Source organism: Herpailurus yagouaroundi, unplaced genomic scaffold (assembly GCF_014898765.1).
Source record: "Herpailurus yagouaroundi ecotype Mexico unplaced genomic scaffold, PumYag 196, whole genome shotgun sequence".
Taxonomy (NCBI): domain Eukaryota; kingdom Metazoa; phylum Chordata; class Mammalia; order Carnivora; family Felidae; genus Herpailurus; species Herpailurus yagouaroundi.
Genome location: NW_024412427.1, coordinates 2,400,364 through 2,416,631, shown reverse-complemented (window position 1 = coordinate 2,416,631; position 16,268 = coordinate 2,400,364). Strand labels below are relative to the sequence as shown.

The following is a 16,268-nucleotide window of genomic DNA, read 5'->3' as shown; positions in this document are numbered from 1 at the left end:
CCAAATATCCCATTGCAATGACAAAATGAACATTTTAAGTACTAAGGAAAGCTATCAAAGTAATAATAATAATTACTCTTAGAATTCTGAGGTTTAAAATCTGGCACAAAGTGCTTACCGATTATGATCTCCATTCCCTAGCCATCCTAAAGAGAACCCTTCTTGTGCCCTGGACCCCTCTGCAGTCAGGTGGAGACTGTGGACCTTTTCTCAGCGTAATACCTTTAAATGAATCAACTTCTATGCACAGGATTACAAAGGAAATCATTTATATCAACATACAGTTATCAAAATATTTAAAAAACAAATCTGTCATATAGTGACATACGTGCTTCTATATTAGAAGATTTAGCAGGGTGTCTAATGACTACCATCATTTCAAAGTCATGACGAGCATAAATGATGTTATGAAATGACTCCAACAATACCATCATGGCAGGAAAATACCCGGTTTCTATTGATGATGAAGTCACAGAAACTGCTAACACTACTACAGTTTGTTGCTTATGTTTGTAGGTGAAGAAAATGCTGCCTTGAACTTAGTGAAAAGAAAGGCCATTTTTCTCTTTCAGCATTATAGACCTCCAAATTTAACAAAATATGTGCGCCCAGAGATCTTCGCTTAGATCTGTCCATCTGTTTGTTTGGTCTCTTTCGCGTTCCTCGAATGTACGCGGGCCCTTGGCCGCCTGCTCATGGGGGAGGGTGGGACCTAGGCTAAAGGTTACTGAATGCTCTGTGATTGGCAGGGGGTCTCTTCACTGCCAATTTGGTATGACGATTAGGAAGCTCCCAACGCATGTTTAGGTCCTTCCTCCCGAGCTGGTCAAAGTCCCCAGAGATGGTTCCCCCAGCTTCTTTTTAGGAGAGTGTAATTCTCCCTGCCAGCATTCTGGAATCTAGGTCAGGAAAGCAGCCTGTAAGAAGATTGGGTGGGGCATGCCAGGCTTCCATATGTAAACTTTCACTTAATCCCCCTGCTTTCGGGCAGATGTCCCATCTTCCACGACACGTGGTGTTTCCCAGCCCAGATGCCCTCTTGTCATAGTCGACCACTGTGCCACCCAACACAGCAGCTTCTGCCAGCTACTCACATTTAAATTCATTAAAATAAATAAAATAAACGTTCAGGTCCTTAGTTGCACCAGCCACATATCAAGGGCTCAGTAGCCACATGTAGCTAGTGGCCAACTACCATATCGGATGGCGGTACACGACCCGTCCGTCACTGCAGAAAGTTCCATTGGACGGTGCCGTTCTAGAGCAGGGGTTGGGATTTTTTTTTTTTTTTTTCCTGTAAAGGGCCGGATAGTAAATATTTTTGGCTCTGCACACCATATGGCCTCCTTCGCACCTACTTAACTATGTCATGGTAGCGCGAGAGCAGCCGTAGACAATACATGGGACCTGCATTGGAATGCATGGCCGCGTTCCCACCAAACTTTATTTATGCACTCTGAAATCTGACTTTCATATCATTTTCACGTGTCACAGAATGTTATTCTGGTTTTGATTTTTTTCCAGCCATTTGCAAATATAGGATTATTCTTAGGACAGGCTGTCCCGAAACAGGCAGCGGGCTAGATTTGGCCTGTGGACCATGGTTTGCAGACCTCTGTCTTTGCGTATTGCCTTTTCAGAACAATTCCTGTACTGTTATTTTCGTAGGTTCGGGGAGGAAGCAGAGGGTAAGGGGTGTAGTTTTTCTCACCTAGAAGTCTCATTACCTGTTCAGGGCCTGTCTTCCCCCAGTGCCTTAGAACCTGTGAGCACGGAGACCCATCTCTCTTATTCACCATTCTCCACCTAGTGTCCAGTACAATGTTTGACATTGACATTCAATGGAGACCTGCATTAGGCTCTTCATCAATAGAACTCAATGATCAAATGCTCACCAAGCCACCTTCTTTGTATAATTTGGCTTTTCACTTAGACCTGCCTCCGGGAAAGAATGTGCTGGTCACACTGATGAGAGTATTCCAGTCTTCTCAGCAATTATATTTCTTGTTATCAGTGAATACACTGACGTTCCGATTTCCCACATCAGTCCCATGAGCTTGGTAAATGTAATTCCACCTCGGAGGGAAGACATCAGCTTCTAAGCCTGTGTAGAATCAAACAAATCTTGGTTACAGAAGTGGAAGTCTCAATTGAATTTGATAAGAAGACTTGTAAGGAGAGGGGAGGTAATCTGGTAGACATGAGTAGTGGGAGGTTTTAAATGCAGGGCTGAAATTGCCTTCCCAGCAAGATAAAGGAGAGAAGGTTGCAGAATGTTAACATTTCCCAGACCATAAGAGGACAATGTGCCAAGGGCATTGTCAGAAACCAAGTGGATGGGGCAACAGGCACAGGTTAAATTAAAAGTATATGTATCCCAAACTCCTGGAAGATAACAGGAGAAAACCTTGGGTCTTGTGATGGATTTTTAAAAAACATTTATTTATTTTTGATAGAGAGAGAGCACGTGTGGGAGACGGGCAGAGAGGGGGGGGGACAGAGGATCTGAAGCGGGCTTTGCTCCGACAATCGTGAGCCCGATGTGGGGCTCGAACTCACAAACCGTGAGATTACGACCTGAGCCGAAATCAGTTGCTCAACTGACTGAGTCACCCAGGCACCCCTGGTGATGGCTTTTTAAGTGTTTATTTATTTATTTTGAGAGAGAGAGAGAGTCTGTGCATAAGAGGGGGAGGAGCAGAAAGAGAGTGAGAGAGAGAGAGAGAGAGAGAGAGAGAGAATCCCAAGCAGGCTCTGAGCTGTCAGTTCAGAGCCTGACACAGGGCTCAATCCCACCAACCATGAGATTATGACCTGATCCGAAATAAAAAGTCAGATGCTTAACCCACTAAGCCACCCAGGCATTATTTTTTAATGTTTATTTCTTTGAGAGAGAGAGGGATGATGCCTTTTAGATAGAACACCAATGGCACAATTCATGAAGTAAATCATTGATGAGCTGGACGTCATTAAAATTTAAAACTTCTGCTCTGCAAAAGACAATGCGAAGAGTGTGAGAAGGCAAGTAACAGGTTAGGAGAAAATATTTGCAAAAGACATACTTGATAAAGACCAGGAGCCAAGATACGCAAAGAACTCTTAAAACTGAGCAATAAAAAAACCAATCCGATTAAGAAAGAAATCAAAGACCCTACCAGACACCTCACCAAAGATGATATATAGGGGGCGTCTGGGTGGTTCAGTCAGCTGAGCATCTGGCTCTTGATTTTGGATCAGGTCATGATCCCAGGGTTGTGGGATCGAGCCTTGTGTCGGGCTCTGTGCTGAGCATGGGACCTGCTGGAGATTCTCTCTCTCTTTTAAAAAGATAAAGATGATATATACATGGCAAATAAGCATGGGAAAATATGTTCCACATCATACATCACTAGGGAAATGCAAAATAAATGCAATGAGACACCACCACTTAATCCTGAGAAGGGCCAAACTCCAGAATATTGACAACACCAGATGTTGGTGAGGACGTGTAACGACAGGAATTCTCATTCGTTGTCAAATACAGTGTCTGGAAAAAATGTCCCTCTTCTTATGTAGTGGCTTTTCACCTCCCAGTCTGCCTGACATCAGATCCCATGACCATGAGTTGTCCGCTTAATTGACTATATTACCTATTTTTGTGCCCTATCCTACCAGAGGTAAGATAAATACATGAGAGTGATTTGGGCCACAATGGGCCGTGCAGACTTAACAAACACGTCCTAGGTGCCTGTAATCTAGCACTCTCTTTCACTTGTGTCATCACTCCCGATTTACAGTGGAGGAAACTGAACCGGAACAAGAGGACAGATGAGTTGCTCCATTTATACAGGGTTTCAAAAACAAAGGAATTATGGGGGCGCCTGGGTGGCTCAGTTGATTAAGCATCCGACTTCGGCTCAGGTCACAATCTCACGGTTCGTAAGTTCGAGCCCCACGTTGGGATCTGTGCTGGCAGCTCAGAGCTTGGAGCCTGCTTCGGGTTCTGTGTCTCCCTCTCTCTCTCTGCCCCTTCCCTGCTCATGCTCTGTCTCTCTCAAAAAAAAATTAAAAACATTAAAAAAAATTTTTTTTTTTTTAAATTTTTTTTCAACGTTTTTAATTTATTTTTGGGACAGAGAGAGACAGAGCATGAACGGGGGAGGGGCAGAGACAGAGGGAAACACAGAATTGGAAACAGGCTCCAGGCTCTGAGCCATCAGCCCAGAGCCTGACGTGGGGCTCGAACTCACGGACCGCGAGATCGTGACCTGGCTGAAGTCGGACGCTTAACCGACTGCGCCACCCAGGTGCCCCCAAAAAAATTTTTTTTAAAAGAAGTCAAAAGCCAGATGCCCATAATGCAGTATTTGAAAGTTCTGAAAGAGACTTTTAACCTACAATTCTATTCCCAGCCAAATGGAATCAAGTAGGAGGGTAAATAAAGACATTTTCAGACTTGTGAGGACAGATAAAGTTTGCCTTTTTAAAAAAAAAAAAAATCTTTGTTAAAGTATGGAGAATACATTAGCATCATGGCTATATTTGCAGGACAGAACATAATAACGTTATATTATGTTATATTTGGGCCTAAGTTAGGATATGCTTGCCTCTGCTGACAAAGCAAATAACCACCAAACTCTCAGAGGCTTAGGACAATGAAGACTCCCATCTCACTCACACTACACGTTGCCTGTATCCTGGTGGGGGTGCTCTGCTCTCCCAGGACTCAGGCTAACGGAGACTCTTCCACGTGACAGGTGTGGCAGTGGGCAGGAGAGCATGCGTGTCTGTGTATGGGGTGAGAAACTCACACAGTCATTAAATGCTCCAGCCTAGGCTAACAAAGGTCACTCCCTCCCAAAACCCATTGGCCAGCACCAGTCACATGGCTACACACAACTAAAAGCGGTGGGGGACTTTTGAAATCAGCCAGGCTGACAAAAGATGGAAAACAAAAGCAGGGAGGAAAGATGGCGGGAAAAATACTGCTCATGCCTTCATCTTAGAAAGTGAAATGTCAACTCCGGAAAACAGTATGGAGGTTCCTCAAAAAGTTACCAATAGAACTACCCTATGACCCAGCAATTGCACTACTAGGTATTTATCCAAAGGATACAAAAACGCTGATTCGAAGGGGCACATGCACCCCAGTGTTTATGGCGGCACTATCAACAATAGCCAAAGTATGGAAAGAGCCCAAATGTCCCTCGACAGATGAATGGATAAAGAAGATGTGGTATATATATGTATACACACACACACACACACACACACACACACACACACGGGAATAATACTCAGCAATCAAAAAGAATGAAATATTGCCATTTGTAACAATGTGGACGGAACTAGAATGTATTATGCTTAAGCACAATAAGTCAATCAGAGAAAGACAAATATATTATTTCACTTGCATGTGGAATTTAAGAAACAAAACTTATGACCATAGGGGAGGAGAAGGAAAAATAAGATAAAAACAGAGAGGGAGGCAAACCATGAGACTTAAACAAAAATTTAATGTTTATTTATTTTTTAGAGAGAGAGACAGAGACAGAGAGAGTGTGTGTGAGCAGGGAAATAACAGAGAGAGAGGAAGACACAGAATTCGAAGCAGGCTCCAGGCTCTGAGCTGTCAGCACAGAGCCCAACGTGGGACTTGAACCCACAAACCGCGAGATCATGAACCGAGCCAAAGTTGGAGGCTCAACTGACTGAGCCACCCAGGTGCCGCAAGAGACTTTATTTATTTATTTTGAGAGAGACAGAGAGCACGAGTAGAGGAGGGGCAGAGGGGGGGAGAGGGGGAGAGAGAGAGAGAGAGAGAGAGAGAGAGAGAGAGAGAGAGAATCCCAAATAGGCTCTGCACTGTCAGTGTGGAGCCTGATGCAGGGTTCAAATCCAAGAAATCGTGGGATCATGCCCTGAACTGAAACCACGAGTCAGACGCTTAACCGACTGAGCCACTGAGCCACCCCTAAGAGACTCTTAAATATAGAGAACAAACTTAGGGTTGCTGGAAGGGTGGTGGGTGGGGGGACAGACTAAATGGGTGATGGGCCATTAAGGAGGGCACTTGCTGGGATGAACACTGGGTGTTGTATGTAAGTGATGAATCACTAAATTCTACCCCTGAAACCAATACTACACTGTACGTTAACTTGAATCTGAATCAAAGAGAGAGAGAGAGAGAGAGAGAGAGAGAGAGAGAGAGAGAGAGAGAAAGTGAGTTGTCAAAAGGGATTGTCCATGTGATAGAATAAGAAAATAGGGGTGCTGTTTATTGAATTTATGAGGAGAAATGAGAAATACCAATAAATATATAAATAATCAACAGTTGGAGAAAGCAAAGAGTAGAAGTAAACTTTACAGACAATAAATATTGTCTAGCTATTGTTTATATTTAGGGACATAATCACCTGAAAATCAAAGTGATTAAAAGAGATTGCCCCAACAGAGTTGGGCAATGGGCATGAGAGTTTGCTTTTCATGAGAAACTCTCCTGTGCTGTTTGGTATGTTACCATGTATATGAACGTATTAGCAGGGCTCTCCAGAGAAACTGAACCAATGGGTGATAGATGTTTACAGATAGATATGGATATGTGTATATGTACATGTGTGTATACGAGACAAAGAGAGAGATTTATTGCAGGAATTGGCTCACACACCATCTCATGTCTGTAGGCTGGAGAACCAGGAAAGCCAGTGCTGGAACATTCCAATCCAGTCCAAAGGCCCGAGAACCCAGGGAGCAGAGAGTCTGAGTGTAAAGACCTGAGAACCAGAAGTGCCAATGTCCAAGGGCAGGAGAACATGGATGTCCCAGCTCAGGCAGAAAGAGCAAATTGGCCATCAACAGATTGAGCGATCCCTGCCCCTCCCTCCCAACATTGGTGATCTTTACTCAGTCTACTGATTCAGATGCTAATCATTTCCAAATACACCCTCGCAGACATACCCAGAAATAACATTTACCAGCTCTCTGGGCATCCCTTAGCCCAGCCAGGTTGACACATAGAACTCACCATCAGAATGAACTACATTTTGTTTCAAATAACATAGTTTTGGAGGTTGTACATCCCAGTTCACCATTGGGCAACTCTCCTAGACTTCAGGTCCCTTTTCTATAAAGTGGGGTAAGATTTTATGAGGACTACATGAAATCACGTATGGCAAGAGGCGGGCATAGTGCCTGACACGTAGCACGTGCTGGTTACATGGCGACACATCACGGACATCAGGTCCAGATTGACTCTGTGTGCAAGAGATTTGAGCCCTGAGCCTTGATGGAGAAGGTTCTGGGAGACCATCCAAACCACCTGCTTCTGCAGGTTGGGCACGGGTGGCCTGGTCTTATCTGCAGCTACACGAGGAGTCAGTCCCCAGGACCAGGACTAGAACGGCCTCCTGTCTTCGCCCTGCTGGCCACCCCTGTGGTCTCTGAATCAGAACTGCATTTGGCTCTGGACATAGAGAAAGAGCCCTTTGGGAGGAAAGGGATCATTTCCTCCGGTGCAAATTGTTTCTTTTTGTGCTGGCAAGTCCAAGTTCTGACAAAGGTCAAAAGTATTTATTTTCTTTAATACTGGAGGGGTCAGAGTGAGATATAGACAAGGATGAGCCAAAGTGGGGAAAGGAGAAAGGGGGGGGGTGTCAACTTTGAGAGCTGAAAAAGCTTCTTATCACAGGCAATGGCTGTTTTGGGGGCACAGACACAACTCCTGGTTTTCTATGAAAAACAGCAGAAATTACAATGGGGGAAAATTAAGAAATCATTAAATACGGACGATGCGGTCAAAGCCACTCTCCCATCTAGTCCTGCCCACCTCCCAATTATCTCTTCCTGCTCCCTACCCACATGTGACACCTGAGCCCTGAGCTTTGCTGCTCTGCTGGGCTCCTGACCGCTGCACTCCCCTATGCCATTCCCCCTGACTGGCTCGCCCAACCCCAGTTCCCTGGCTAGTTGGGCCCTTCCTCTAGGACTCAGGTCAGGCGTCCTCTCCTCCTCAAAGACCACCCTGCCAGCTCTTCTTCTGTGTACCCACCACATCACATCTTGGCATTTAACACTTATCAAGCTGTGTCGAAATCGCCCAAACTCCCATCTGTCTTTCCAATTGGACTGGAGATCACACACTGGACCCTCAGACTCAGATCTGGCATTCAGAGAGAATTATGTTTTACTTGCTTGGCCTGTACTTTTTTGGGCCCACATGGTGTTTTTAAAAATTTTTTTTGCATTCATTGCCAAAAATTAAAAATTAAGAGATTGTGCAAAAAAAATTTTTTTTTCAGTTTCTGGCTTCTCTTGAACAAACTGGAAATCCAGTAAGACAGGTGCAGTTCTCCACCCTTGTGGTAGTGGCCCCCTTCGGATAGAGCACTGTTTATTTCTCCACAGTCCCCACCATGCTCTATTGTCTCTGCATTTAAGCCTCATCTCAGAGCCATTTGTCATAACTCTTGCAATATTGTGGGTTGTTTTTTTTGTTGTTGTTGTTTTTTTTTTTTGTTTTACAGTGGAAGAAGAAAATAAAATATTTCTCTTACCCATGTTCCTTATTCACACCTGGTCCACTTCCCTCATTTATGTCACCAGACTAGACCCTGTAGTTACCTTGGCTTTCCACCCTTGTACCAGGAGCTCCTTGAAAACAAACAAGATGGTGTGGGGGGGGGGTGCCTGGGTGGCTCAGTCGGTTGAGCGTCCGACTTCAGCTCAGGTCATGAACTCACTGACTGTGAGTTCGAACCCCGCATCGGGCTCTGCGCTGACGGCTCGGAGCCTACAGCCTGCTTCGGATCCTGTGTCTCCTTCTCTCTCTGTTGCTCTCCCGCTTTCTCCCTCTCAAAAACAAATATTTTTTTTAAATAAAAAAAAAGAAAACAAACAAGATGTTTGTTCATCTCTGTCGCTCCAACAGCAAGCACAGTGCCTGGCTCAGAGTAGGTGTCCATACTCTTGCTGTTAGAAGAGAATCCCCCTGAGCCACCCATTCAACAAATTTTACTGAGTCCATCCGTGTGTCCCTTTCCCTAACTTGGTGTTCTCTCCTTTACCTTCAGAGTCCTGGATCCTCTCGGAATCCCCAAATAATTAAAACTTCTCTGTAGATTCATTGGGTATTTCTCACAAGACCTTGCTCTTAGCAATTACATCAGAGAAGATCGTAAGAACCATTGATCGGTAGTGGTAGTATTTTTATCAGTAATAAATAGTTATCATTTATTGAGAGCTTCCCACGTACCAGGCACTGTATATCCATTTCCTTAAACAACAACCCTGTGTGGTGACCTTCAGGAAAGCACATTCATTCACTCACGGTTCTGGAGCAGATGCAGGAAGACTTGAGGTGGGCAGCCTCTGTCCCAACCACAGAATCGGACTTCTCCCGGGTCCTGGGCTGGTGGCTTCCAGGCGTGCCTCCTGGCATGACCAGAAGACCTGCGAAATGACTCCGGTCTGGGGCTCCTGACTCCAGGCCAGCTAACTGTCTCCTCCCAAGCACTCTGACACCTCCTTTATGGATTCTTTCTTCTTTCTCCTACGCGGCAGTTTTAACCAGCCCAGGGACCAGTTGTTGTGCCCTCAGATCGATAGCCCTGGGGAAGGCCTGCAGACGGCCTCTAGAAGCACCTCAGCTGCTCCTGCAGAGGGACCACTGCCTCCTGATTCTGTTCAGTCATATTATGTACCTCTTCCGCTTTATTAAAGCTGCCTCCTTTCCGAACGAGTTGGCACAAGCCCAATAGTAGTGCCTAAAACTTTTCATTTCAAAATCCAGAATCGTATTTTTCTTCCTGCCTGCCTCTCTCTCTCTCTCTCTCTCTCTCTCTCTCCCTCTCTGTCTTGTTTGCTTCTTAGTCACCATGATGTTTTAGAAGAGATTTAAAGCCACTCTTTGGCTGGAGTAAGTGCTCAGGAAGCATTTAAGACAAAGAGATGAAAGAATAAATGATAGAACAGTCAGCACTTGGTAAATGGTTGATGAAGGAGAATCAAATGAGATAATGCATGGAAAACTGATGTATATAATCTGTCAATGGTGGACCTTGTAACCAAGCTGGACGAGACTGCAGCCTTATCCGCTGGCGCCATCTGCTGGAAACAAGATAGCACAACAGGTCCGTTTCCGCTTTACTCAGGTATGGGGACGCCGGCTTCTGGAAACGCCCACAAAGGGCTGAGTAAAAAGGGAAGAATACATTTCGGCAAAACCTAGTATGGGCCAGGTAGCATGCTAAGGGCTTCACACTGCTTTCCATGCATTATTTCTCTTCATCCTCTACTATCATTAGAAGAGGCAGATACTATTATTATTGCATCTTTAGAGATGAAAAACCTGAGACTTTCAGAGGTTTACAGCAGATTCACGAAGTCTAAAGCCACATAGCTAGTGGGTATTTGAGATAACACTCGAACCCAGCTCTGTGTGACTTAGGAGCCTTGTGGGTTTGGTTCCTCAGGAATTAAGACCCCAACGGGGAGACGTGCATGCAGCAAGTTTCCTGCAGTGTGCTCTCAAGGTGACAGGTGGAAGGGAAAAGTCAAACTGTAATGCAGCCTCATCAGAGGTCTCAGCTGACGCCCACCCTGCGGGGAGTGGGGAGGAGTAGAGAGGCGGGATGGCAGGGAGGCTGGACCTTGGGGCTCCCACTTCATACAGTCATTGGATGCAGTACTCGGGCTGGGTTGCGCTCTTCAGCCAAGGGCAAGTCCCCAAGAGGGACTCAGTTGAGTACTGACTGTCAGCGGCCAATGCTCCCAGCAGATGGGGGAATGAGTGCCTCAGTATTAGAGCGGAGGATCTGGGCAGCATGCCACAGTGTCCACTACAGAGCCCAGGCACCTATCTTACCTGCATCACTGCTCAAATAAGGGGAACAGCTGGTAGGCAGACAACGTCAGTGTCATAGATAGTGGGAGGGGGATTTAAAGCGTGAAAGTGGTTCTGCCCACCAATCGCTCAATGCACCTGTGACTCAGCCCATGCCTGCCATCCAGCTGCAATAACCAATGTACTTTGACCAATTCATACGGAAATACTATATAGATTATTTCATGGGTTCCAAACCATTAATAAAGAAGTAAAATGCAATGTTCAACTATCTGGACACGTGAAGTGGTTGGTGATGGATTTCTTGACATCCTCACATAAGAAACAGAAGGACTGGGTGCCACAAACTGACTAATGCATAAATGTAACTGATTTTTTACAAAAAAAAATCACTTTGTGGTAAATCAAATTGTGTAAAAACATTTCAGTCTTTCCCCCATGCCACCTCCATAGAAGGAGTGGGTTTTTTATGTTGGAGACTGGTGGGCTTGTTCATTCTACTTCTTTAGCTTGGTGGAGAGCAGTGCATGGTTTCCCCCACCCACTGACAATAGACTTGACCACGTATGTGATTTGCTTTTCCCAGTGGGATGTTAGCAGTTTTGACACAAGCAGAGGCTTGCAATGTTGACCCTGCATGGTTAATCTTGCCCTCTTGTGCTTCTGCAATCCCAGAGAACATGGCCTGGCTAGGCTGCTAATCTAAAGATGAGAGACACCTAGAGCAGATCTTGACCTAGTCCACAGCTTGGAGCCACGCCCAGGCAAGCCCCACTGAGCCCAACCTAGATCAGTCAACCTACAGAAGTATACATGAAAATAAATGATGGTTGTTTTATACTACTGAGATTGGAGATGGCTCGTTATGCAGCAATAGCTGATTGATACATGTTCACAGAGTTGTAGAGGATAACACACATGGATATCTCAAGAATAATTTCAACTGTACATGATCTTTCTTCAAGAACTGTCTTTAGGGGCGCCTGGGTGGCTCAGTCGGTTAAGCGTCCGACTTCAGCTCAGGTCATGATCTCACGGTCTGTGAGTTTGAGCCCCACATCAGGCTCTGCGCTGACAGCTCAGAGCCTGGAGCTTGCTTTGGATTCTGTCTCCTTCTCTCCCTGCCCCTCCCCACGTGTGCTCTGTTTCTCTGTCTCTCAAAAATAAATAAATATTTTTTTTAATTAAAAAAAAAAAGAACTGTCTTTAGACTTAATCTCCATGTAGGATGAGACTCAGGTACTTAAACATGGAACAAATTGGGCCACACCGTTTTCTTAGCATCTGTGGCAGAGACCATTAAATGTCCCCTAATAAATGTCTCTCTTTCTTCTACAAAGCAATGAGAAGTTCTATCCAAAATCTGTGTAGGTCCTCCAAAGGGTGACACTAATGTCTACTAGATATGGCCATGAGGATATTGGACAAGGCAGAGTTTTCCTGAGAGAAGAGCCAGGGGTCACAGAGGTCACAGGACAGGGACATTCCTCCCAGATTAGCAGGACCAACTCACCTACCACAAAAAGATGATTTTATAATTCCTGGGATCTGAGTAGTATTTAGAGATCATCTCCCTTGTACCTAGGTACATGGTCCCCCAAATGAATGCTAATCTTCCCAGCTTCCCTTAGAGCCAAGTAGGGCCATGTAGCTGACTTTTGCCCAATAGATATAGATCAGATAATCACACTGCAGATTCTAGAACCTTTATCAAGAGACAGCTGTGTTGCACCCAATACCTCCACCATCCCCCTGGGGTCTCTGACTCTTTTCCTTTTGGCTTGGATGCAGACATAATGTCAGGAGTTGGAGCAGCTATTTTGGAACATGAGGTGAGCTTGGAAACAGCAGCTATGTGCAATGAAGCAACAAGATTAAAGGTGCCTAAGTCCTAGAAGACTTCATGGCACAAAGCAATGCCAAACTTCTTGTCTCCAACTTCTTTTTTTAATGTTTATTTTTGAGAGAGAGACAAAGCTTCACTGGGGGAGGGGCAGAGAGAAAGGGAGACACAGAATCCGAAGCAGGCTCCAGGCTGAGCTGTCAGCACAGAGCCTGACGCAGGGCTCGAACTCATGAATTGCAAGATTGTGACCTGAGCCTGGCATCTCTTTTATTCAGACAAACCTAACCCTAACTGATACAGCATCCAACTATTGACAATTCATAGTCCCAACATTTAATTAGAAGGAAAAAGATCTTTTCTCTGTTGTAACTGTTAGTAGAAACAATAGCACTCTAAAAATGTATATCTGGGGGCACCTGGGTGGCTCAGTCAGTTAAGCATCCGACTTTGGCTCAGGTCATGATCTCGTGGTCTGTGAGTTTGAGCTCTGCATCGGGCTCTGTGCTGACAGCTCAGAGCCCAGAGCCTGCTTCGGGTTCTGTGTCTCATTCTCTCTTTGCCCCTCCCCAGCTTGTGCTCTGTCTCTGTCTTGCAAAAGTAAATACATGTAAAAAAAAAATTAAAAATGTATATCTGGAAGTGGTTCAACATGCTGGAAGAAAAGAGAAGACTGGAGTTGGAACACCCAAGTTCTAAACCCAGCACTGTTGCTGATGAACTGTGTGATCTGCCATCTTCTTTCCACTGGGAAACCGAGGAGTTTGAAATAGGAAGCAGAATCATCAATAAACATAGGAAAAGATGCTTACCTTCACTAGTAAAAGAGAAATGCAAATTAAGACAAGTAGATACAATTTCACACCAATCAGACTGGCAAAATCAAAAAGCCTAATAATTCCAGGTGCTGATGTAGATATGGGAAAACAGGGATTTTCATACAATGCTGGGGGAACTGTAACTTGGTACCATCAATGAAAATTACTCATTTGTGGTAAAGCTGAAAAACGTGCCTATCTTGTGATGCAGCAGCTCGACTTCTAAATATATACCCTGGAGACAGTCTCACAAGTGTGTCTCAGGAGATGCTCTAGTATGTTTGCTGCAGCATTGAGGGAACAGCCCATAATCTCAACGTGTGTTACAGAGATAAGTTAGGTAAGTACGTTGTGATATATTCAGGCAATGGAATACTATCACAACAGTGAAAATGAACCATATCTTTGTTCAGGTCTTGAACCCCTAATGCTGAGTGGTAAAAGCAAAGTACACAGTGATACATATGACAAGATGGCATTGATACAAGAAAGTTTAAACCCACAAAGCAATTCTACATATTGTTCCTGGGTATATACATGTGTGATAAAACTATTAAAACATGATAGGAAAAGATATGTGAGCAATTCCTGACAGTGGGTCCCCCAGGGAAATAAAATGGGGAAGGATACGAAAGGAATTTCAACTTTATGTGCAATGTTCCATATCTTGGGTGCCTGGGTAGCTTAGTCTATTCAGCATCTGACTCTTGATTTCGGCTCAGTTCACGGTCTCACAGTTTCAAGAGTTTGAGTCCCACATCGGGCTCCATGCTGACAGTGTGGAGCCTGCTTGGGATTCTCTCTCTCCCTCTCTCTCTCTCTCTCTCTCTCTCTCTCTCTCTCTCTCTCTGCCCCTCCCCCACTCTCTCTCTCCCTCTCTCAAAATAAACATTAAAAAAATCTTTAGCCCCAAGTTGGGCTTTGTGCTAATAACAAGGAGCCTGCTTTGGATTCTCTGTCTCCCTCTCTCTCTGCCCCTCCCCTCCTTTCAAAAATAAACATTAAACAAATAAATAAATACGGGGCGCCTGGGTGGCTAGGTCGGTTAAGCGTCTGACTTCAGCCTAGGTCATGATCTCGTGATTCGTGAGTTTGAACCCGTGTCGGGCTCGGTGCTGATGGCTCGGAGCCTGGAGCCTGCTTCCAGATTCTGTGTCTCCCTTTCTCTCTGCCCCGCCCTTGCTCATGCTCTGTCTCTCTCTGTCTCTCAAAAATAAATAATATTTAAAAATTTTTTGAAAATAAATAAATAAATAAATAAAATAAAATAAAATTAGAAACAAAACTGACGAGATTTGTCACATTACTGTCTTAGGATTTTGTGTTTAAACTTTTGAAGTTATAAATGAAAATGAAAGAATCTGAATGAAATGATACCTAAGGTCTCATTCAGCCCTAAATTTATATGCACAAAACACATACGAAGCATGGTACAATATACAAAGAATACATCAGTTGGAGGTCTTTCAGTTATGAGTGACCAACACATACACACACATCACACCAACAACAAAACTGTCTGAAGCAAAAGGCTCATGTTACCAAATACTCATGTGTAACCTCAGGTAAGGCTTGATCCAGGACTCAAAAGATGCCACCACATCCATTTCTCGGCTTTTCCTCCCCACTGGCCCAGAAACGATTACACAACAGCTGAAGCAGTCTCTGGCTTTACATGTACCCATCACAGAGTCCAGGGAAGAAGAGATCATCTGTGTCCCTGAATTATCAGCACGAGTCCTTGCTAATAATTAGGGCAATGCAAATTAAAAATGCACTTTTTAAAATCGGGGGGCCTGGTGGCTCAATCAGTGAAGGGTCCGACTCTGGCTCAGGTCATGATCTCACTGTTGGTGAGTTTGAGTCCTGCATTGGGCTCTGTGCTGACAGCTCAGAGCCTGGAGCCTGCTTCAGATTCTGTGTCTCCCTCTCTCTCTGCTCCTCCCCCTCTCGCTGTCTCCCTCTATCTCAAAAATAAATAAACATTAAAAAAATGCACTTTTTATTTTTTTATCCTATTTTTTTATTCCATTTATTTTTAAAATTTACATCCAAGTTAGTTAGGATATAGTGCAACAATGATTTCAGGAGTAGATTCCTTAGTGCCCTTTACCCCTTTAGCCCATACCCCTCCCGCAACCCCTCCAGTAACCCTCTGTTTGTTCTCCATATTTATGAGTCTGTTCTGTTTTGTCCCCCTCCCTGTTTTTATATTCTTTTTGCTTCCCTTATGTTCATGTTTTGTATATTAAAGTCCTCATTTGAGTGAAGTCACATGATATTTGTCTTTCTCTAATTTTGCTTAGCATAATACCCTCTAGTTCCACCCACATAGTTGCAAATGGCAAGATTTCATTCTTTTTGATTGCTGAGTAGTACTCCATTGTGTGTGTGTGTGTGTGTGTGTGTGTGTGTGTGTGTGTGTGTATACCACATCTTCTTTATCTATTCATCCAACTATGGACATTTGGGCTCTTTCTATACTTTGGCTATTGTTGATAGTGCTGCTATAAACATTGGGGTACATGTGTCCCTTCGAAACAGCACATCTGTATCCCTTGGATAAATACCTAGTAGCACAATTATTGGGTCGTAGGGCAGTTCTATTTTTAATTTTTTGAGGAATCTCCATAATGTTTTCCAGGTGGCTACACCACTTTTTAAAATAAAAAATATATATTAAAAAATGCACTTAAAAAAAATTAATCTGCATCCAATGTGGGACTTATTTTTTTTTTAATTTTTTTTTCAACGTTTTTTATTTATTTTTGGGACAGAGAGAGACAGA

General features: G+C 44.2%; 1 long non-coding RNA gene across 7 annotated transcripts in view; it reads right to left on the bottom strand.

Annotated features, from left to right (window-relative positions):
- Positions 1–16,268, bottom strand: part of LOC121012145 (uncharacterized) — a 36,001-nt gene that overhangs the window by 11,319 nt on the left and 8,414 nt on the right. For 6 of the 7 annotated variants that reach the window (XR_005781963.1, XR_005781962.1, XR_005781964.1 and 3 more), the window contains exon 2: positions 1,896–2,104. This is a non-coding gene — a long non-coding RNA (uncharacterized LOC121012145). Of the gene's footprint in view, positions 1–1,727; positions 2,105–16,268 lie in introns of all 7 variants that reach the window. The other variant, XR_005781968.1, reaches the window with a different exon arrangement.